Source organism: Callorhinus ursinus, unplaced genomic scaffold (assembly GCF_003265705.2).
Source record: "Callorhinus ursinus isolate GAN/ISIS: 27379988/994484 unplaced genomic scaffold, GSC_fseal_2.0 scaffold23, whole genome shotgun sequence".
Classification (NCBI taxonomy): domain Eukaryota; kingdom Metazoa; phylum Chordata; class Mammalia; order Carnivora; family Otariidae; genus Callorhinus; species Callorhinus ursinus.
Window position 1 is genome coordinate 18,006,439 of NW_027397085.1, and position 25,127 is coordinate 18,031,565.

General features: G+C 38.8%; 1 long non-coding RNA gene across 1 annotated transcript in view; it reads right to left on the minus strand.

The window, feature by feature from the left end:
* Positions 1-3,537: 3,537 nt before the first annotated feature.
* The window catches only part of LOC141374930 (uncharacterized), a 97,835-nt gene continuing 76,245 nt past the window's right edge, over positions 3,538-25,127 (minus strand). The window contains exon 3 of the long non-coding RNA XR_012382141.1: positions 3,538-3,737. This is a non-coding gene — a long non-coding RNA (uncharacterized lncRNA). The remainder of the gene's footprint in view (positions 3,738-25,127) is intronic.

Below are 25,127 nucleotides of genomic sequence, written 5' to 3' on the forward strand. Positions count from 1 at the left end.
AAAAAAATTATATATATATAATATATATATATACACATACATATGTATACATATGTCTGTGTTCCAAACTTTAATAAATTTTCCCAAGGAAGATCAGGCCAAATTTTCTTCCTCAGGAGAGTGTATTTAGGCATAAAACACAGGACTCAAACCATAAGGGTTCAAATCCCAGTCTGCTCTTTTCTATCTCTGCAGCCTTGGAAAAGTCCTTCAATGTTTAATCCCTTTATTAGTTTCCTAATCTACAAAATGGAAAGAGTGATAGTACCTTACCTCGTAGGTGGAATATGGGGATTAAAATTAATAGTACATCTGAGTCACTTAGAACAGTAAGCAATGAATTAATCTTAGTCACTATAACTATTACTATTGTATTTAATTCCAGAGTATCCTTTATATCTCTTTACTTAACACACATTATACTTTTAATTATGTGTTTCATATTGGCCTGTACTCCTAAACTGGAATAGTCATGAGTTTAAGGACATTCCTGTCTGTCTCAAAGTAGAGGTTCAGGAAATAATCCCTTGTTTCACATGCTGAATGAAGAGCCATCCGCCAACCACCTGAAATCACGAAACGTAAAAGCTTGACGGAAGAGAAAGTGAATGAGATGCAGGTAGACAGAGGATACGTACATACATGCCGAGGTCAAATGGAGGCAAACTACTGAAGTTTTGTTTCTAAGACCTTGCTCTATGACATCCGGTGCCTGCTTCTATTTCAGCTCAATTTCTCTTCACTGTGAAACTGAAAGGGCATGTCTTTTTCTGAGATTAACAATTAAAAAATTCAACAGGAGGACACTGCTCCTCCAAGCTTTGGTAATGAAGAATGGCAGAGGGAATTCTGGATGCAATTCCTAGCTACAGCTTTCGGGTGAAGTTGGCAGAGGTGGTGCACTTGAGTTGAACACGTATTGTATTCAAATGGTCTCAACATTCAAGTTTCTTGCCAAAAGCCCTGAAAACCTGAGTGCTCTGGGTTATCAATGCACACTTGGGCTGTGGGAACCCCACGCACAGATGTCTGTAAACCCATGTATATCTCTGCCATAAATACAACTTTCAAATGTGCTCCACTCTTATCCAGACCTCCAGACAAGGAAGTTGTTAAATGCGTTTTTTTCCCTTCTTTCCTGTAAGTTTGCCTTTGCCTTTGAAATACCGCGAAGCAGTTGTCCGCAGGGTGGAGGGAGAATTAGCAGCTGCAGCATTTCTTCCAGCGTCACCACGTTGGTATGTAGCTTCCTTTCACTCTCCCGTTGGGGAAGATCCCACCCCTCCTTTGCATTCCTCCTGAGCAAGTTGTGTCAAGGCAAGGCAAGAGAGGAAGCTATTCCCATCCTCCAGGGTGTAATCAAAAAGGAAGGTTTTAATTAGTTTCTCAGGATGTTCTCAGTTTCTGCACCGAGCAGCCCTTCCCTTCCTTGGCATCAGAGCACTTCCTGGATTCTTCAAGAAACACACGGTTTTGCTCTCTCAGGCGTAAGACTCTGTATTGAAATGCAACAAGGAGTCTGTGAAGCCTGTCTTTGCTAGCCCTTACCTCAAGTGCAATCCTATATTTATTTGCATAATTAGTTCATTTGTGATGGTCTCTCCCATTTTGCTGAGGATTCTATGCAGGTGGGGGCATGTCTGATTTTGGCCGCCATGATCTCCTGAGCACCCGGCAGTATGCCTGGGGCAGAGCAGGTGCTCCATAACTGGTGGCAAAATAAAATGATGAACATGTGATTGAAGAGGCTTCCCTACAGCAAACAGGATAGCACCGAAGCATATGTGGCCCTCAGAGATTCCTTCTTCACGATCTTCTTGGAAGGAGTACTGTTGATGACAGTGTCTTGTCTAGGTACCAGACACTTCTCTTTGTGCATCACATTTATAGTGTCTTTTAACTCCAATAATCCTCATAACAGCACTGTGAATAGATTCTGCGATTATCCGCATTCTACAGAGTAGAAATGGGAGATAGAGGGTTAGTGAAATGTCCCAAGGTCACACAACAGCCACTGGAGAGCCTGGAATAGAACAAGCCCAAATGGTTTGAGTCTCTACACCAACTCACTATGTGATTCAGCCTCCAGGGATGCTGCATAGACAGGGCTTTGCATCCACCAAGTACACGCAGCCTGAGTCTGAGTGATAATCATCGTAACTGGCCAAAAATAAAAAAAAAAAAAATTTTTAAATAAACATAAAAAGAATTCAGGTCTAGGCAGATGTGCGTAAATTTATAAACCATCTTTCATAGTTAGGGACCCCAAGAAGCAAACACACATTTCAGATTTAACAAGATCAAGGACTGTGTATCATTACTGGCAAAAATAAACATGGGCAAAAATTATCTCTGGAATGCCTTAATGTCAAGTACACTCTTACATACCTAGTGAATCAAATGTCTGCCTGTTTTTTTCTAAAATATAACCTGGAGGATAGTGAACATACATGTGAACATACAAACTAACTGTTCACTCCGCAGACTTCATGGAATCCCAAGTGGCTAAAGAATAGAGGTTAAATCCCATTAAACTAAGATTTCTGTATGAGGAAATGTCCCTGCAGTACTGAAAGGCATATACTTCAATTCCAAATGGAGTTTTAGACACAAAGAAGTGGGCAGGAAAACATTTCTCTTTCCTCTAAATTCCCATTGCACATTGGGCCATTTTTCTTGGTCTTGACATTTAATGCATTGTATTCTGATGTCTGTGCACTGGTCTTATCTCCCTGCAAAAACTGTAAACTCCTTAAAACAGGAACTGTATCTTGCAGTAAAAGGCAGTGTGCTGGAAAGAGCAAGATTTTTATTGGTAAGTGCAATTACCCCTTGTTATTTGTACAACCTTGGGCAAGTTCCTTAACCTCTCTCATCCTTGATTTATTCATCTATAATATGAAGTTAATAATGGTATGTAGCATTATTAGCTAGAATTTTAAAAGATTATTTGGGACTTTGTTTTCCCATTGAAACTGATATGCTTTCGTCCAGAAACACATTAAAATTTTAGTAAATAAATAAAAAACCTCTTAAAACCATAAGGGCAAAGAAAACAAGGGAAGAGAGATAAGACAGAAAAACATATATCTGTACGGAAAGCCGTGGACTGTTGTGTGATTTGGCAGACCAGCAAACACGGAAAACCTTCAGTGAATGAAGTCACAGAGAAGGCTCATTTGCATTTCAGAATCTCAGAGGGCTTGGGAGCTGGAGGCAGGAGGCACTCTGGAAGTGGGTGTTGGTGCGATGAAAACAAGAACACCACTGAAGGTCTTTATAAGGAATAGTGAAACCCTGGGATACTTTCCTTTCCCCACACAGCCAGGTGTCTACATGGCTTCACTGTGAATAATCCTTATGTAAACAAAGCAATATGCAGACTGAATATTAATATGACCAAAAATTATAATTTAAATTATATTACAAAAACAGAGAAAGAAGAAGTGTGTGTTTGAGGTGAGAGGAGGTATTTAAGGAAGCTACATCCTTTTTTTTTTTTAAAGATTTTATTTATTTATTTGACACAGAGAGAGAGAGACAGCAAGAGAGGGAACACAAGCAGGGGGAGTGGGAGAGGGAGAAGCAGGCTTCCCGCCGAGCAGGGAGCCCGATGTGGGGCTCAATCCCAGGACCCTGGGACCATGACCTGAGCCGAAGGCAGACACTTAATGACTGAGCCACCGAGGCGCCCCAAGGAAGCTACATCCTTGTCTTCCATTGTTCTCAGGCAATATCTAAAATCAACAAATGAAAAAATAGCAGTAGAGCATATTCTGTAAAACATTGAAGGCAAATACCCAGAAGAAACAGTTAAAAGGATTAAAAGTGATTTCCTCTAAGGGATGAAAATTGAAGTTGGCCGGGTGAGACAGGGGCTAATATTTTGCGTTATAAGCCTTGAAGAGTGATTTGACGTTTATATCTATGTACATTTTTAATCATGAAAAAAAATGTTTTAAATGAATGCTGGACTACAGAAGGTAGTCATAAACATCATTGCCAGCTCTCTTAATCCCTGTTCATTTTTATTTTGCCCCCCTGTCCGTTTTATTTATTTATGTTCATATTTATTGCCCCGTAGGTTCTCCTTAAATGTTTACTAAACGACTGAGCAAATGAACCCTGAAGATTCACATGCTGAATCACCAGCAACATCTTCGGAAGGGACACATTTATTACCTTAGATTTTATAGTGTAAAAAACAAACTGTCACCTAGGACCAAAGTTTTGAACGATGAATGATCAGTCTCCTTGGCACTTTATAGGGGAGGGACAGAGAGAAACTGCTATAAATAGGAAATCAGGTATCTGTTCCAAACGCATGACCTGAGAAATAGGAGAATTATGTTTAACTTGAAAAACTCCCTTAAAATACCATACTCAACCTAAAACGTGACTGGTGAATTAATCGGACAGCATCAACTCTTAAAATGACCTTTGCTGTCACCACTATCATATGGGCTCTCATTTCCCCACACCTCCCCTCCAACTCCACAAGCAGGGTGGTGATTGATTTAGCACTAGTGACCAGGGGACATGATCCCCGAGTCTGGGTAGATTTACTCCTGGGGAGCTTGCCACCCAGTAGCATATTCACACACAGACTCAGAACTTGCATGGCACAAATAAGCAACTATCACCTTTCCCAGCCCATGTCACGGTTTGGTTTTTATTTATTTTTTTTTTATTTTCTTCTTTTTTTTTAATTTTTTAATTTTAATTTTTTTATTGTTATGTTAATCACCATATATTACATCATTCGTTTTTGGTGCAGTGTTCCATGATTCATTGTTTGTTCATAACACCCAGTGCTCCATGCAGAACGTGCCCTCCTCAATACCCATCACCAGGCTAACCCATCCCCCCAACCCCTCCCCTCTAGAACCCTCAGTTTGTTTTTCAGAGTCCATCACCTCTCATGGTTCGTCTCCCCCTCTGACATACTCCCCTTTTCTTCCTCTCCTGTTATCTTCTTCTTTTTCTTTTTTCTTAAAATATGTTGCGTTATTTGTTTCAGAAGTACAGATCTGTGATTCAACAGTCTTGCACAATTCACAGCGCTCACCGTAGCACATACCCTCCCCAATGTCCATCACCCAGCCACCCCTTCCCTCCCACCCCCAACCACTCCAGCAACCCTCAGTTTGTTTCCTGAGATTAAGAATTCCTCATATCAGTGAGGTCATATGATACATGTCTTTCTCTGATTGACTTATTTCCCTCAGCATAACACCCTCCAGTTCCCTCCACGTCGTTGCAGATGGCAAGATCCCATTCCTTTGGATGGCTGCCGGTTTGGTTTTGTATGCACTCTTCTCTCCAGGAAGCATCTTCTCCCTGGAGTTTTCCATCCCTGCAGTTGCCCCCACCCCAGCATTCTTTCATCGGGATGAATGAGGGGAAAGAGATCTGGTAGGAAGAGAGAAACAGGTCCTCTTAGGTGACTTGTTTCCTCCTCTTCCACTCCACAGTTTTATTTCTTTTGGGACCCCCACCTGCCATGGCCAAAACCTCTTCACTGAAGCACAAATCAGTGAAGATCAGTGAAGATCAACCAAGGAGAAATGCCAGGGGTCCATCCCTCAATCTGCATGTCTATTTGTTTGTGGAGATGCGTGAAGGAAAAAGCATGAGGGGACCACACCGACCTTTTCTTCTCCAAAATGATTGTTTCTGAAAATCCAGATGACATGTACTTTTGAAGCTTTTCTTTATTTTACATTTCCAATAGTAGCAATAAATTAAATTCTCTCTCCCAACAGCCACGCATACTGCTCAGCAGAGCTGGTGATTTATGATTAATAATCCCCTCAGAAATACAAAACCCAGTCAAGCAACAAAGGTTCAAATTCAACCCAAGCGAAATCAACAGATGCCTGGCACCATGTACCAAAATACCACCAACTGGAGACTCCCATGGAATGCATGAAGGAGGGGATTCCAGAAACACTGAGTCAGTCTTGGAGCCAGTGTGCCACTCTTGGTGATGGCAAGGGACATGGGAATGTCCCAGGTGAAGAGTTCAAGTTTTGTTGAATCCATTCCATTACTGAAAATTTCCAATGATGTAAGATTCCTAAGCATGAAGTCATTATCTGAATGCTGGGCTATTATCTGTCATAAGAATGAAATATCAAAAGAGGATAAGAACGGTGGTCCAAAGGAGACTAGTAGATTTGCAACTCTGGGAAAATGTCAGTGGATACGTGCAGTGAATTAACCTCAGCCAATTTTGTTGTTTGTAATTATTAGGTTCTTTCTAGTAGATATGCCCTATTGTAAGAGGTATGTGAGTGGTCTTGGTCTCCTTCCCACAACCTCACTACCACAGATGACAGCAAGTCTCAGACTGAATTCTGCTCTACAAATATTATCAAACAGTCAGCAAAAGCATAGCATAGCAAAGCATTATATAGTTCCAGCTTTCTGACTTTTAGGTGTTTGGAACATTCTGTATGAAAAGTTCCCTCAAAGCAAATGCAATAATATTATAGCAGAAGGATTTAGCTCCATTCAGGCTGGTAAGTAGTCTGAATCAGGAAGCTTACTGGAGAGTTATGCCTTGGGCACCACACTGAAGGGCACAGATTACATGGGTTGCTGTTTTTATGTCTCATTCATACAAGGCTGAGGGTTGTGTCTTTAATATTTCTAGCTAGTCCACGCCCAAACACCGCTCATTTAGTGAGTGAAAACCTATTTATTACATTTGCTATGCCACTTTACAAACTTTCACATTCATTAGGCAGCTGAATTTCTTACCATAGCTAACTCTGAAGCAGGGTCTTTCAGTTAGATGCTAAATAAACCATGTACTAGGTTGAAGAGTATCCCCCCCGACCCCGGCAAATTCATGTCGACCAGGAATTTGTGAATGTGACCTTATTTGTTTTTTGTTTTTTGTTTTTATTTTTTTGAATGTGACCTTATTTGGAAATAGGATCTTTGCACAAGTAATCAAGTTCAGATAGGGTGATAGTGGATTAAAATATGCTCTAATCCAACAACTGGTATCCTTGTGAGAAGAGGGAAATTTGGACACAGACACATACAGAAGGAAGAACACTTTGTGAAGATGGGGAAAGAAGCATCAAGATGCTTCTAGAAGCCAAGATACATCAAAGATTGCTGGCAACCACCAGAAGTTAGGAGGGAGGGATGGACTGAATTTTCTCTCAGAGCCTCCAGAAGGAATCAGTTCCACTGACACCTCAGTTTTGGACTTCTAGCCTCCCAAATTATGAGAGGATAAATTTCTCTTGTCTTAAGCCTGTCTGTAATAGCTTGTTACAACAGTATTAGGAAACTAATACACCATGGAATATGGAATATGTATTTCCAGCTAGGACCACTAACCACTACAGGGAATAGATAGAAACTAACCAGTACATATATCACAATGTTAATGCTGAAGTATCTAAAAGTAAATTATAGGCAACATGACAACATGCCAGTAGGATTGCCATACCTATGTTTTTAACAGCTGTATTTTGAACAGCTGTCCCAATCAGCTAAAGGTCACATAAGACACAGATCACCTTTACATCCTTGGTCCTATAGATCCATTCTAGGGTTTTTAGACAAGAAGAGGAGTGGTTTCTATCTCATCTTTTCCAAGGGCTTTTGGAGCCTTTGGAGGACATGGCTCACTCACAGGCTTAGTTTGCTATTGGTTAACAGACACCATTTGTGCCAATATAAGAAGCCAAATCTAATATATAAAACATCACTGGGGCACCTGGGTGGCTCAGTCGTTAATCATCTGCCTCCGGCTCAGGTCATGATCTAGGGTCCTGGGATCGAGCCCCGCATCGGGCTCCCAGCCCCGTGGAAAGCCTGCTTCTCCCTCTCCCACTCCCCCTGCTTGTGTTCCCTCTCTCGCTGTGTCTCTCTGTCAAATAAATAAATACAATCTTTTTAAAAAAATAAATAAATAAATAAAACATCACTTGATCAGAAGTTTTGTTTTTTGAGATGAAAAGGTGAAATTTCATTTGAAAGAATCTTTTGTGATTTTTTTTCTAATGTAGAAGAATCATAAAAGGAAATAAAAGAGAATCATTTTGTGGATAATAAATGATGAATACAATTTATTGCAATTTATTCAAATTACTTGTACTTTCTCAGCACATATACATTTTATTCAAATCCTCATATTTTTGTGACTTATTGGTGCTAAATCATCCTGAGTATAAATTTTAGTTCTGAAACTTCTTGTCTGTGTGACCTGGAGATAGCCTTTGTTTGATATTTGCACAAACCATGATAATGTATACTTCACAAGCTTATAATGAGGATCCAGTTAAACTACATATGTCACATATGAATCCCATGAAGTGCACAACAGTAGATAAATATTTGCTTCTTTCCTCCATTGACAAAGATCTTGCATTTTTTGTTGCCCTCATTTGTTCCAATATAGTACCCACCATTTTGTTATGGGATCCAGGCATAAGTGATACTCATAGAAGTTCACTTGCTCCTTCAGGTTTGCCTATAGACTCCAGAGTGCTAAGGATCAAGAATAAGCAGGCCCCTGCAGAGAGGAGCATCAATGTGGCTTTAACTCCAGATACTTTCCCCTGCAGATTGACCACGGCTAGAAGAGCATTCAGTTGGAATACATTCAGGACAAACTGAGTTCCATCCCTAAAGTACACCCTTACACCACCACCACCCCAACAGCATCCCTATAGCTCCACTTTTAGGACCCACACTAGAATTAGCTGAATGTGCTATAAACATGAGGTGGGCCATATTAATGACCACAGCACTGTCCTGCCTCAGGGGAAAGCACATGAATTTGGGAACATGAGAGAGTGGTTTTGAATCCAGGAGCCACCTTTTACTACCTGGGTCATCTTAGGAAACTTATTTTAAGTTCCTCAGCCTCAACTTCTCACCTGGAAAAATGGAGCTCTTACTTCCCCTGTTGTTGACCTGCAGTGAAGATTAAATAAAATGATATGCAAAAAGTCCTTTGCACAGTGCCTGACTCATAACTGGCTTCCAACAAACAACAGCCCCCTCCCCCTCACACACACCCTATATATACTCTATTCACTGTGCCTTCCCTCCTCTTTTGCTCTCATAGGAATATCATTCTTCGCTTAATGGCTGGCTTCCCACAGCTTCTTCCTCTATCCCTCATGCTCAGTGAATCTTCCTTTACCACTTCTTCTCTTACTTCCAATGGTAACTAGAGATCACAGGTTTTTGAGCCTTACTAGGTGCCAAGAACTCTATAAATGCTCTCAGATTCTCACTGCAACCCTCCAACAGAGGTCATACTTCCCTTAATTTACATAAAAGGAAACCAAGGCTAAGAGAGATTAAACTTACCAAGCTAACAAGTGAGTGAATCAAAACCCCGTGTATCTAACTACACAACCCCTACATTGCATCATCTTAAGACTTACTTCGTCCATACTACCTCTCACATTTTAGGCATGCAATCCACATATCAACTGACGACACGCATGAAGACAGGCTTAACACAATGTTTAGTTCATAGTAAATGCCAAATAAATGTTAGTTAATTATTACTAAAAACTGTTAATTGGTAATTAATTGATGATGATTAAATAATTCTGAATATGCTTATTATCCTGCAGACATTCTCAGGCAAAAGAAAATCCTGAAAGAAGGAAGGCTCCTATGTCTTCAGGAAAGAGGATTTTTAAAAAGTTATGGATTAAGCCAGAATCCAGTCATTAAAAAAAAAAATTTCTTTTTTTTTAAGATTTTATTTATTTATTTGACAGAGAGAGAGACACAGCTAGAGAGGGAACACAAGCAGGGGGAGTGGGGGAGGGAGAAGCAGGCTTCCCGCCGAGCAGGGAGCCTGATGCGGGGCTCGATCCCAGGACCCTGGGATCATGACCTGAGCCGAAGGCAGATACTTAACAACTGAGCCACCCAGGTGCCCCAAAAAAAGATGTTTCAAAGAAAATCAGAAAGACCTGGGTCCATCATCCCAGAACTATAACGAGGTTCTTCCTTAGTATAACCTTCAATAATATTTTTAAAGGTGCTACATTGATGTGCTGACAGTTGTTAAGGCTATGATGACAGGATATTAAAGGGAGAAGAGTGAAAACAAGACCATGAACCATGTAGAGAATCAAGGGGCCGTCCCTTTTTATGTACTTGCTCATCTCCCTGACCAACAGTGAAGGCCCCACCCCAGCCTCCCTCACCGTATGTTAGAATCCACCTACACGGGAGCCATGAGTTAGAGTAACACAAAAGTCATTCTGTACTGATGAGAATCAGATTCCTTCAATCCTAGTTATAATGAAAGACATCTTATTATCCATCGATTTAGGAAAGATTATTTCAAACTGATTTTGTTATCCATGTCCTGAGAATCTGGCCTCATGTCCTAATTCAAGTAGGGATTGCTAATTTTTCCCACTCAGTTTTAAAGACCGAGTGGCCAACAATGGAGGAAAGCAAGCTCTCTGCCTCAGTTCTTACGGAGGAGCACTGCTGGGTCAGTGCCCAGGATGCCTGCCATCTCAATTAGGGAAAGTCCAAAGCAGTATCTATGCCCGTGTGAGAAAGGAGTTGGTTACTCTGATAAAATCCTTACCAGTGATTTCCTAAGAATGGAAAAGTGAGATATAATGTGTCTGGCAGAGCTACTGATGGTGAGTGGTCACAGACAGTTGTTACTGTTTTGTTTTTTTCCCCCGAAGGAGGAGGTGAACACATGTTTTGGCTTTACATCTGGCACCCAGCCCTTTCCAAGGAAGGACTTCTGACTCTTGCCAGCAATGGACTTAGTTGCTTTCCACTGGATTTTATTAATCCGGATGGTCATGCATCCAACTAATAAACAGAAAGGAGGTTTTCCCCAAGCCAGGGCCAGGTGCAGAAGAACCACACACTGACCCTCAGTGTAATATGTGCTGATGATATTCTGAAATAGCCTTGACTTGGGTCCAGTGAGAGCAAGATGCAACTCTGTATCATGATCACAACTGGACTTTCCCAGACTTCCCAAGTCTGTAGATCCAATAACACTAAAAGCAATTCCTGCTGAGTGCAATCATTAAAAGAAAGCAAAATTTCAAAAACCTACCATGACCTAACTACCATTATTTCATAAAACAAGAACATTTTAACAACATAAGAGGGAAGATGGTCATAATCTCAGAATAAAGGAGTCTGCTAAATTAGTAATTTAGTATTATATTTTTAAAAAGTATTCTGATGATTCTTACGAAACTACTAACCAATGAAAATGTTAAAAAACCAGAGTGTTTCTCGTAGTCTGGAAAATTCATGGGGCACCCGGGTGGCTCATTTGTTAAGCGTCTGCATTCGGCTCAGGTCATGATCCCAGGGCCCTGGGATCGAGCCCCGCATCGGGTTCCCTGCTCAGCAGGAAGCCTGCTTCTCCCTCTCCCACTCCCCCTGCTTGTGTTTCCGCTCTCGCTTTGTCTCTCTCTGTCAAATAAATAAATAAAATCTTAAAAAAAAAAAGAAAATCCTTAAATATGACTAATGGATCCTGGAGGAGCACATCTCATCGATTACACACAATTAAGGTATACATATAGGAGTTTCGCTATGGAATTCATGAAAGCATACGTTTGGGTTAATGGAATCCTGGAAATAACTTGATGAAATCCTGGAGGTAGATTTGTGGCTGAGACCATAGCTGAGCCTCAGCCCTCCTATTGTGCCATCCTGATGCCTCTAAACTCTCCCATGGGGCCATGATTAGCCATATCACTTGGCATTTAATCCCACATCTTTGATATTGACAGCTCATAGCACTTACTGGCTACATTACATTCCATACATATTTTCTAGATGAATAGAATTTCTTTCACATCCAAGGGCAAGAAAGTCCCTGGCAAAATGTAGGACTGAAACATAAATAAAGTAGCTTCTGTAATAAGATCAGTAATTTCAAAAACCTACATGGGCAGGAAGATAACATGAATTTCAAAATTCTGTAGGCATATAAAGTCCAATTAAAAAAAAAAACTACTGAGGCATCTGAAAAGGAATTCTGGGAGTTAAAACCTGGTTTTCCCGGCATCCTGTCTTTTCTTAAGCCACCTTTTCCACCGTTCGTCTACTTAAGAAGGCTTAGCCCTTCTTTTCAAGTCTACCTCTCTTCTCAGAAGTCTTTCCATCTATCCCGGCCTTTGGTGATTTTTCCCATCTATGAGTTTCTGCAGTATTTACCTCTTCTCTTCTCCCTTAAAGAAAAATTTAAGTGTATTATAGGCACAATGAGGCTAAATAACAGAACTTTTCCATCCTACCTTCATCTCTGTATTCTAAGCAAGATATTCCCAGCCTACCTTCTACATACCAGGGAAATCCTAATCATCCCTGAAGGTCAGATCAGCAGAGTTGCTTCCTCCTCTTTATACCTGCCCTGGGATCATGACCTGAACTGAGGGCAGACACTTAATTGACTGAGCCACCCAGGAGCCCCAAAAAGTACTTTTTGTTTATCTGAAATTCAAACTAGTTGCCCATATTTTATCCAGCAACCCTATCTTTCTCACGTAGTATAATCCAACCTGAATATCTTCTGGTCTTTGATTTTGTTTCTCATTGCCTCAAGACTTTTACATATGCTAAGTGTATTCATTTCTTAGGCCTGCTGTAACAAAGACCCACCAACTAGGTGACTTCAACCACAGAATGTATTGTCTCATAATTCTGGAGGTTAGAAGTCTGAATTCAAGGTGCTGGCAGGGCTAGCCTACTCCTTGCACCTTCCTTCTGGTAGCCCCAGATGATCTTCGGCTTGTAGCAGGATAACCTCAGTCTCTGGCTCAGTCTTCACATAGCCATTTTCCCTTTCTGTCTTCTCTTCTAAGGACACTGGTCATACTGAGTGAAGGGCCCAACCTACTCCAGTAGGACCTCAGCTTAAGTTAATTAATTATATTGGCAATGACCGTATTTCCAAGTAAGATTACACTCTGAGGTACTGGGGTCCTGGGGGCTAGGACTTCAACATATCTTGGGGCGGGGCACAACTCAGCTCTAACACTAGTTCTGCTAGGAATGCACTGTTTTCTCCTATTTCTCTAGGCACTCCTATTTACTTCTACCCACACTTTAGATTTCAACTTAATTAACAATTCTCTGACTTTCTTGAGTAAATCCTATTCCCCAATTTGGTACTTTTAAAGAACCATACTTTTCTCTTCATTCCCCTTTAGGTTCTCTGTGATAACTCTATATGCACTAGCTTGATAATGGGATGAATGTCTTTGTTCTCCCTTGGACTGTACCCCGTGAAGGCAAGAACCAGGCCTGCTGGGCTCATTAGTACCTCCTGGGCCATGAACCTTACATTTAGTAGGTATTTAATGAAGACTCATCCTATGAATGAATAAATCAATCATGATTTTGATGAATTATTTTACAGCATAAATGGCTTAAGGGCAGAATGGAAATCTGCATATTCACAGAGCCTGGAAGAGTCCTAATAGAAAATCTGTGTTCAGTAAGAGATTTCTACGTTAAGTAATAAGTTGTTTTCATTCCTACTCCTTGTGGTTTTTATCCTAAAAAGAATATCAGGAAGATAATTACCAGGCAAGACAGACATATGTGTTTATTTATTAAATGCATAAAATACTTAATTCATTTTTTTCTATTTGAGTTTCTTTTTTTGATTGAGGGATAACTGACATATAACACTATATTAGTTTCAAATGTACAACAGAATGATTCAATATTTATAAATGAGTCTCTTAGATAGACCCATATTTGTCACCAAAAGACCATGCAGGCCTGACCTGTGTTTGATTAACAAGAGTAAAAGTGGATTCAATTTTGAACAATTAGAGAAAAAGTTATCCTCAAAAAGTTAGTTAAAACATATTTACTGAGCTTTATAATATTCTTCAACTTTACGCAATTCTACTTTTAACTTTATGAAATAGCAAAACACAAAAATGTCTCTGGATAACTTGACTTTTATCTTTTCTCTTCTAAGCTATGAATGACGAAGACAGTGTCAGCGCATCAAAAAGGGTACTTTCTTAGTATTATATGTGTGCTTAAAAAATACCAAAACTAGCCCCAGGAACTAAGAAGCTTTTGAGACTGGACTCAGAAGCAAAGCTCATTATTTGTTTCCATTCTCCTCTGCTAATTTCTTCAAGTAAGTAATGTATCACTAAGTCAGAGTCAGTGGAATCTCTTAGCTATATATTTTTAATGATGATGAACGAGAGGATTTTGCCAAAGCCTGTGTGGAGGTAGAGTAAGATTTATGAAAGCACATCTAGCATTGATATTACACTAGTTTGGATTTTAGGTTTGTTTCCATTGGCCCTTGTGTTCATTAGGAACCTACCTTTGATTACTTTTGGGGTGGCAGAGAACTGAAATGAGCTAAAATAGTGTCTTCTAAGAATTTGTACAGCTTACGTATATCATGGTTAGAAGCTGAACTTGTTAAACATCTAGGTAAATAGAAGATACAATCAACTTTGCTCTAAAAGGACTAAAGTAGACTTTAAATATTTTTAATGTATTTTGATTCTTTAATATGCTCCAGTGCTGTTGATTTCAAGTATGTTTAATAGACACTTGTTAGCTTCCTACTATTTGTGATAACATGCTTTTGCGTGTTTAGTAATTTGATAGGTAAGTAGGAAAATCCTATTTTTTCCTTTTTTATCTCCTTTACTCTCACACTACTACCACACTCCCAACACTTCTGGCACCAAATGTGTGCATTTTCCCCACACCAAGCAATTCTGTGAAATATGCCAGTTATCCTATAATTAAACCCAATTCTGACACTATTTACCCGGAGACAGCACCTGATCCCACAGGTTAAGGACTCGGTCCCGGAATACTGCTTCCCACTTCAGATGCCAATCACAATTAGTAGGTCCCAGGTTACCCACAACTTCTGTCCAACTAGGCTACAAAATGGAGGCTCTCATGATCCCCTCTTCACATTTGGTTAATTTGCTGGAATGGTTCACAGATCTCAGAGAAACCCTTACTTATGTTTACCAGTTTAAAAAGGATATGATAAAAGATACATTAAAGAGTGAGATGCAGATATACATAGGTAAGGTCTGGGAGGGTTCTGAGTACAGGAGCTTCTGTCCCTATGAAGTTGGGGCGTGTCTGCCAGTATGTAGATATGTTCACCAAATTGGAGGCTTCCCAAACCCCATACTATTGGGATATTAATGGAGTCTTCCTTAACTCCATTTCCAACTCTTCTCCCGTATCTAGAGAAGGTGGGAATGAGGGAAAGTTCTGAAAATTCCAAGCTTCTAATAATCATGGCTTGGTCTTTCTGATAACCAGTCCACATCCAACTGCCTATCCAGAGTCACCTCATTAGAACAAACGATGTTCCTAGTGCTCTGATCACTTAGGAATTTACAAGGGTCTTAGGAGCTCTCTGACAGGGACAGGGTCAAAGACTAAATGTTAGAACAAGAGATGCTTTTAGTGTTCTTATCACTTAGGAATTTATAAGAGCTTTAGAAGTTCCACGTCAGGAACTGGGGAGCAGAAACCAATACATATACTTTCTATTATCTCACAATGAGGAAGTATATCTTTTAAGTGGACCTTCTTATCTAAGTATCTACTTTTCCAATGGTATTAGCCCAAACGTTTTATACCCTTACAAGAAATTCAGTGACAAGTCAGTTTCTTTCAAACGGCTTCCTTTGAGGAACACCATAGGATTTGCTTTGTTATAGGGGTATTTAAATAATATCCATGTTTTAAGACAAACTTCATTGTTTTGTCGGTTTTTTCACCTGTACTTTGTTAACTAATCTAGTTCATCTGATCCATCTACATTTTCAATAAATTCCAGTAGTAGTACAAATTGTTTTCAGATGGATAAAATAAGTTACTTCAATTTGTTTTCCCTTTGTTTATAAACAAGGTGTTTCAACTTTAAAGGCATTTAAAAGTTTTTTATTAAATTACATGAAGTAAAAATTATCCCATCCTCACCACAGTAGAGGGAGGAAAAGAAATACTTGTAATGAGATTTGTTTTAAAATCTGACTTCTACCTAGAAAGTCTCTGGGTGAAGTCTAGGGTGGTGATGGTTGCTCTCAGCTGTGTATTCTTGGTAACCGGCATGGTCCCTGAAGGGACCCTGGGCCTTATAAATAGTTGTTGGAAAAAAATGTGTAAATCAAACCGCAAATAGAAACAAATAGAGTTTCTAGAATTAGAGCCTCTAAGAAGATAAAACCTTAAGTAGACAAACAGGCAATACTATTTGATAAGACCTTCTAAGGAAAGATGTTCTTCCCAAATATTGTTCTATTCATTCTTATTTTTTTTAATCAAAAGAGGAGGTTGTTGGGTTAGAGAATAAAAAAGGGTATGACTAACCTCAGGGAGGCAGACATAGTCCTGAGGAGTTTTAAGATGAGGTTAGGTTATAAACTTGCTTTCTGACACAATATAACATAAAGAGATGCAAATGAATACAGAGCTGAAGGTGGCATTCAGCTCTGGCCTGGGTGGAGAAAAATGGCAACAAGTATCCTAACACCCATTTACCAAAGCATAGTAAACTCAGGGAGGTCCAGGATACTCATCTTGTTCAATGTTTTATCAGCATCACAATATAGTGGCTTCAAATTAAATTCAGGCATTTTTATTCAAGAACAGCACCACCAAGCTATGAATGAAGCAAGATCCTCTTCAAATTGCCGAAGGAGCCTAGATAAAAACCCATGGCTACCCAGCTAGAACTGCCATTTCTCAGTTCTCCTGAGACAGAACCCTGGGGTGGGCCTCGTTGTTCTTCTCTGAATGCTGACTATCTAGATAAATACATAAATGTGGGCTCCTGCAGCACCTGAAGGTGGAATATGTTTAAACACCAGGCAGAGGTGTTGTCTCTGACATGAGACTAACAAACTTGATACAGGTATGGATTTGCTCTGTTGTATGGATGCAGATGGATGACAAGAAGGCTAAGCAGTTATTGGAGAGTTTCCTCTGAAATAAAGTTCACTAGTTCTCTGGGCTCAAGGGAAGAAGGGTTAGAACATATGCTTTGCTACTAACAAGTATTGAAAATATTGATCATTAAATACTGCATTGTATTAAAGTAGTTATCAGGAAGCAACATGTAGATTAGGTCATCCCGTGTATGAGTCACAGGGTAAACAGGACAGACAGGAACGAGTCCAAGGGAGACTGGGGAAGCACTCTAGGCACAGCAAAGTGTGGGCTACACGGTCCAACAGAACCGGAGTCTTGGTTCTACCACTTGCTGGCTGAATGTCCTGTAGCAAACTGTTCAGCTCTCTGAAGTTCCCTTTTTACACCAGTCAAATGGAAGTAAAAATATCTACTATAAAGACTATGGGTGTGGATAAATGAGACAAGTAATGCCTATTACCTGTTGCACCGGGCAGGGTCTACCCATGTGGAAAGAAACGCAGTCGATGAAGCAAGAAAATATGCAGTGGTTGGACGAAATACCTGTATCAATTCCTGAGAGTGGAAATAGTTGTAAGAGTGTGGTTTTTCCTCATGCTCTGTCTTCTCCATGGACACACACACACACACACCCCTCAGAGACACAGTGCCATGGACATACACAGAGAGATACACAGAGCTACCTACGAGCCTGTCTTAATCCAACACATAATTTCATTAGGAGCTATGAGGGTTTCCAAGTGATTTCCATAAGAATACCAGCTATACTTGATTTTTAAAAATTACGGATCAAAGTTTTTCAAAGATTTAGAAAAAATTTTTGTTTTTGTTTTTGTTTCTATTTGACATTGGATTGTGCTGTTTTACACAGAGAAAATGCGTCATAGATATCATATAATTTACTCAATCCAAATTTGGTAAATTTTCGAAGCTATCAAGGACAGTCAGTATGAGAATGCTCTGTTCAAAACTGGATACTTGCCAATTCATTTTAATAAAACAATAGATCTCTATCTATATTCTATATCTAGGTAGCATTCAGCCTATTACAAAGAGGAAAAAAAATCCTGCATTTCATCTATGATCTAAGTCAGTGAAAATATGGCAGGGAAACAAACAAGGCAGAGTACTCTCCTTATATAGAGAGTACAGGCAATGGAATGAGGCAGAGATGGTAATGACCAAGTGAGCAATACTGACAGAATGACTCTCAAGCGAATCACGCGGACCAGGCAGCAACCCACTGATTGGAGAGCACCACCTTGAACCACAAAGCTTTCATATTTCCATGGTGACAAAGAATCAAGACATGAAGGCAGAACTTGAAAACACTAAGACAAAGGTAAACACAGAAGTATAAGCATTTAGTCAAATGCCATGTATTATATCTGACTCATGACTTTATAAATTTCTGAGGAAAGCCCTGTCCCTGCATTTGACTGCCATTGTATGTACACAAAGAGAAGAGCATCTTTGTGAACATTCTGGAGAAAATATTGTTCTACTGACTCCTATTCTGTCTTCTCCCGATGCCATAATGATTTTTGTCCTTGTCCTGATTATGTCCCCAACACTATACATCCTGCCTTGCCTAGTACATAGCTCCACACGGTTTCTCTCCAATGCTCTAAGGGGAAATTTACTCCACTTTGCTCAGTTGTTAAGTTATATGTTAAAGTGCAGTGTTGATGGTGAACATAGGAAAGACTGGCAGCTGGAAATGATCTTAGAGACCAAGTAGGAGCTATGGGCCAAAATCAACATGTTGGGAGGATTAAATGAGATAATGTCTGTGAAAGTGCTTGTAAATTGGAGTACACTAACAACTGTTCTGAAGATACAGTAGGTGAAACATAATAGATGCAAATTCTTGCATCCACATTACAATAAATTCATTGTGTGAGTGTCAAATGAGAGAAACCTGGCTAGAGAGCATTTCGATAGAAACCAGGAGTCTGACTTGGCTGCTGGAAAGTCTTAGGTCATCTGCAATTACAGGTCAGTAGATCACATCTGGCTATGGTGTTTATTTCTGGGAGTCACATTTTAATGGCATATGGACAAACTGGACCCAGTCCCCCTCACAGAACAGAGTGTTCAAGTTAATGAGAGGTTGGAAACTTTGTCATTTGAGGAATGGTTGAAAGAGATGGAAATAAATATTTCTTCTCAAATGTTTGAAGAGAAAAGTTAAGAGTGAAGTACGAGAAAACAGAACAAGATGGGGGTAGAGGCAGATTTTAACTCAGTATAAGGTAAAACATTCTAATCATGAGAACTCTCTAGAATTCTGGAATAATGGATTGTCCCTTTCCTTGTTTCTTTAATTACTATGCTGACCTCTCAGAGAAGCCTCTACGTAGCTACTATATCATGAAAGGAACTTTCTGCACAGAGTTGCCATGCTCTGTGGCACATGCCCCGTTGACCATGGCTGACTGGAACAGGGATGGGCAACTAAGCCAAAGGCCCCAACCAGTGAGGTGACTGAGGTGAGATACCAGTCCAATGGGGCCCTCTATTTAGGATAATAGTTAATGAAGCCAATCAGATCCTTTCTCTTTCAAAATCTGATGTCTATAGATACATAATAAGTACCTGCTAGGTGAGAGGAAGTAAAAGCAGAAAAAAATGAGATTAAGAGAAGAGGAAGATAAAGAGCAAGAAAAAGGCTGAGGCCACAGGGGCCTAGGTAGAGGTGAAAAGTCAGGATCAGTGATCCAGAGCAGGCTCCAAACAACTGTTGAGTTCATCTTGTATGTTATTGGATGCTAGAGCTGGGCTCTGATGGGACTAATACTCGATTGATAAGGGGGCCTGACTGTGATGTTGGCTGCATCATCCAGTGGTTCAGCTGATAAGACTTTATTCTTCTCCCTGCTTTCCTGCACATTCTTACACTCAGTCCCCAGTCACAGAGGTGACATGAGCATGTTTCAGGGTAACCTTTCAACTCAGGAAGCCTAACACCATTACAATATAGTAATATAAACAAAGAAAAAGAAGAAAAAAGAAAATGAGGGGCACCTGGGTGGCTCAGATGGTTAAGCGTCTGCCTTCAGCTCAGGTCATGTTCCCAGGGTCCTGGGATCGAGCCCCGCATTGGGCTCCCTGCTCAGCGGGGGGCCTGCTTCTCCCCTTTCCTCTGCTTCTCCCCGTGCTCATATTCTCTCTCTCTCTCTCTCTGTATCTCTGTGTCTCGAATGAATAAATTAAAAAAAAAACTAAAAAAAAGGAAAATGATCAAAAACCTACCCTAGATTAAAAAAAAAAAAAAAACCTGTTAGTATTAGCCATGTGTGTCTTTGGGTCTTTATATACATGTGTGTATGTGTTGCTTCATACAACACTCACACAAATGCAAACACACACACATGCAGGTACAAAGGCGTCATATAATGCATATAGTCTAGAATGTGAAATTTTTTACTCAAGTGAACAGGATAATCTTTCTTTACCTTGAAATGTATCTTTTTAAATAATTGCATAGTATTTCCTTATACTATTGTATCATAATTTTTTTCTGTTCTTTTTTTTATTTAAATAAAGTTGACACACAATGTTACATTAGTTTCAGGTGTACAACTTAGTGATTTGACAAGTTTATACATTATGCTATGTTCACCACAATTTAGCTACTACCTGTCCTGTTACATCGCTATTATAATTGACTGTGACCCTTATGTTGTGCCTTTTATTCCCATGTATCACAATTTATTTTTAAAATGCATTTTTTGAACATTTAAGTTGTTTCTAATTTTTCCTATTATAAGAAGCATTGTGTTGACTGTGTTCTTAAAGCTCAACTTTGTGCACCCACTGACAATTCTTTAAGATAATATCAAAAGATGAGTATATTTAAGACATTGGGGGAGGGGGATGGGTTATCCTGGTGATGGGTTTTGAGGAGGGCACGTTCTGCATGGAGCACTGGGTGTTATGAACAAACAATGAATCATGGAACACTGCACCAAAAACTAATGATGTAATATATGGTGATTAACATAACAATAAAAAAATTTAAAAAAAAAAGACATTGGATTCAGACTGCCAAATCTCCCTTTAAGAGATTTTTACCAATGGGCGCCTGGGTGGCTCAGTTGGTTAAGCGACTGCCTTCAGCTCAGGTCATGATCCTGGAGTCCCGGGATCAAGTCCCACATTGGGCTCCCTGCTCAGCGGGGAGTCTGCTTCTCCCTCTGGCCCTCCCCCCTCTCATGCTCTCTATCTCATTCTCTCTCTCAAATAAATAAATAAAATCTTTAAAAAAGAGAGAGAGAGATTTTTACCAATTTCCACTTCCAGTTGTGGGTATTTGAACTAGAGTACTCATTACTTTAAAAAAAAAAAAAGATTAAAGTGATGATCATGTTTTCAAAAAATTTTGGAAATTTTTTCTGAACTTGAATGACTGATGGTTGATATAACTAATATCTAAACACTAAATACTGTATCACAAAATATCACACAGCTAAAAATAAGATTTGAAATATAATCAATGACTCTTTAAGATTATTTTTTTTTCAGTAATATTCTTGGAAGTAATGAACTTTAGTCTTGATATTCCAGAGTTCTCTTATCAGTTCTTAAGATTTCAACATTATAATCAGCTGAGAGTAGAATTCAGGTTAGATTGCCTTGTATCAGAAGGTAGCAATGAGTTTCACAGGGACAATTCTATTATTGAACAAATCATTTTAATAGAAGTCTCAGCTCAGATTCTGATTGACCTAAATATATTGTTAGCAAATAGTTATGAACAGTAATGAAAATTTACATCCAAGATCACGCATGTATCACAATAAGTAATCAATAAGCACATGTCGAATAGATAAATGGATGATTAAATCAGTATTATTACTTGATATGTGGGAGGTGTGTACGTGTAATGATTATACTTTTTGCAAGTAAAAAAAATTCTCCAGTGTAAAAAATGGAATGAAATATATCCATCTTTGATTACATTCCACAAAAAGCTAAGGTGGTGGTTGAGCTATCTGAGCAAATTTAAAAGACACTAATTTAACTATTTACTAATAGGCAAACAAGAATTGTCCTCCCAGTTCCTTTAAGAGATAATGAATATTTTCAATTTGAAAGGAGAAAGCAAGATATCATCTCTTTTGGAAGGATAAATGTAGACAGATAAAAAGGTTGTAGTCTCAAGGAAATAAAATTCAAAAGAGATCTTTTCCTTATGCAGTAGCTATGGTATTGATGAATGCATAAAGGTAAGAAATGCTTGTTCTTCATATTTTCTAAAATCTAATTTACTTTTATTTCTAGATTTACTCTTCTTCCTGAAATATCCAAAGAAACAAGGAAAAATGTTCGAAACAAAGGTTTTCAAGACACTAGACACCAGGCAGCCTAGGCTAGTGATCCCTGAGACATGGGAAAGAAGCAAGATGAGCCCAGCTCAGCATCTTGAGAGAGTTTCCAGACTATGGTACAGGTAGAGCCTGGGATCTCTTATGCTGAAGGGATAGTGCACAAAGTCCGGGGAGACCAAGGTGGCTAGAATCACAGAACAGACTACCAGACAGGAGATAGTTGTATGGGTAACCCTGGAGATCTATAAAGGTCTCCACTTGTATATTCAACAAAGTGATGATGGTGCATCAAGTCCAGAAAAAGAATCATCTAAAAGGATTAAAAGGAATAGTATTTGATGTTTACATAGCGTTGAGAATAGTAGCTTCTCCACAATGTATAGTTAGAATATTCAGAAGGGTCTTGCCTCTATAGTGTGGGATTATCAGCCCTAGATTCAGTGCTGCCTCATTTGTACCTAGCAAACCTTAAAAGCAAGACCAAAAACTGAACTAAAATAAAATTTTCCAAGTAACTTAACTGCATCTCAGAATAAAGCTTGAGGTACATAGAAATACAAAATGATATAGCACACAGCAAGATAAAATTCACAATATTGATATCCAATTAAAGATTACCAGGAATGAAAGAAGAAAGAATATGACCAATAATGAAGGGGCAGGGGGAATTAAATGATCAAAACCAACCAGAACTGACACAGATGACAGAAATATCAGACAACATTAACAAAGTAAGTGTAGCTCATTCTTTATGTTCAAACAGTTAAGCAGTGACATGGAAGATATAAAGAGTTCCAAACTTCTACGGTTGAAAACTATAATGCCTAAGAAGAAAAATATACCGGGAAAGATTAATGGCAGATTAGCCATTATACAAGAAAAAAATTAGTATACTTGAAGATATAGCAATGGAACCACTCTGTCCAATCTGAAAAACACATAGAAAAAGAAAATTGAATTGAAAGAAATCACCAGTAAACTTGGGGCAATTTCAAGCAGTCTCATAATTTAAGTGGAGTCCCCAGAGTAGAACTGAAAGGAGGCAGAAAAAATTTGAAGAAATAATGACCAAAACGTCTACAAATTTTATACAAATACTAGTTTTTATTTCTAATTTAATTCCACTGTGGTCAGATAGGATACTATGACTGGAAAACTTTTATATTAATTGAGACTTATTGTATGGCCTACCCAGAACATGCCTTTCAAGGTAAATGTTTCAAGTGTACTCTAAAAGAATATGTGTTATACTCTTTTGTGATACAGTATTCTATAAATGACAATTAGGTCAAGTTGTATTGACATTGTCTACATTTATTTGCATATGGCATGATCATCTTTTGTGAAAAAATCCCATGGAATCTACAAAAAGCTACTGGAACAAATAAGTGAATTTAAGAGAGCTGAAGGATACAAAATCAATATAAAAATCAATCATATATTTATACACTAGCAATGAACAATATGACATTAAAGTTTTAGAAAATACCATCTACATGAGCATCAAAAATATGGGCTACTTATGGATAAGCTGGACAAAAGATGTATAAGATCTATACACTGGAATTGTATAACATTGCTGAGAGAAGTTCTAAAAGGCCTAAATAAATAAGAGAGATTATACCTTATTCATAAATGAAAGTACTCAATCTTATTAAAATGTCAATTCTCCTCAAATACCTATAGAATCCATGCAGTCCAACAGGCTTTTGGAAATATTCGTTTGGAAATGCAAAGTATCTAGAATAGCCGAAGCAACTTTGAAAAAAAAACAAAATTGGAGGACTCAAATGATCTGATTACAAGATTTACTAGAAAGCTACAGTAAAAAAGGCAGTGTGGCATTGGTATAAAAAATGGCAAAATAGATCAATGGAACAGAAGAGAGTCCAGAAATATACTCAATCATATACACAGACAAATGACTTTTGACCATGCTGCCAAGGCAATTCTGTGGAGAAAGAACAATCTTTTCAACAAATCATGCGTGAACAATTGAATATCCACATGCAAAAAAAGAAATAAGAACACACTTCGATGTCCCATTTAAAAAAAAAAAAGATTTATTTATTTTAGAGAGAGAGAGCATGCACTGGAGGGGCAGAGGGAGAGGAGTGAGAGAATCTTAAGCAGACTCCACACTGGGCATGGAGCCCCACACAAGGTTCAAGATCATGACCTGAGCCACACTTTTTTGATATTCAAAGTGGGTTTTATTTAAATTTATTTAAATTTTATTTAAATAGGTAACTATTTACCTCGACAATATTGGAATGGTTAGAACCTGGGGAGTAAGAGAGCAGTAAGTCTTGGTCAAAGATGACAGATGTACAAGGAAATTAATCCTAAACAAAAATGCAAACTATGATTCTATGAATTTCTACTTTTGCTAAGAGTTGACCAAAGGACACTGTTGTCTGTGCCAAAAAAAAAAAGGAACAAAATTCATGCCAAATAAAATGTTAGATTGACCTAGTTCTTAATCAACTGGCTCTCCTATTAAAAAGAGATTATAGATTTTTCTTTTTTTTTTCTTTTTTTTATTATGTTATGTTAATCACCATACATTACATCATTAGTTTTTGATGTAGTGTTCCATGATTCACTGTTTGCATATAACACCCAGTGCTCCATGCAGAATGTGCCCTCTTTAATACCCATCACCCAGGCTAACCCATCCCCCACCCCCTTCCCCTCTAGAACCCTCACTTTGTTTTTCAGAGTCCATAGTCTCTCGTGGTTCGAAGAGATCGTATAGATTTTTAAATGGCCTTTATGGTTCCTGACTTTACAAATGATACACACATTTGCCATGCTTCAAACCATATAAACAATTAATTCAAAATGGGTCTTTAC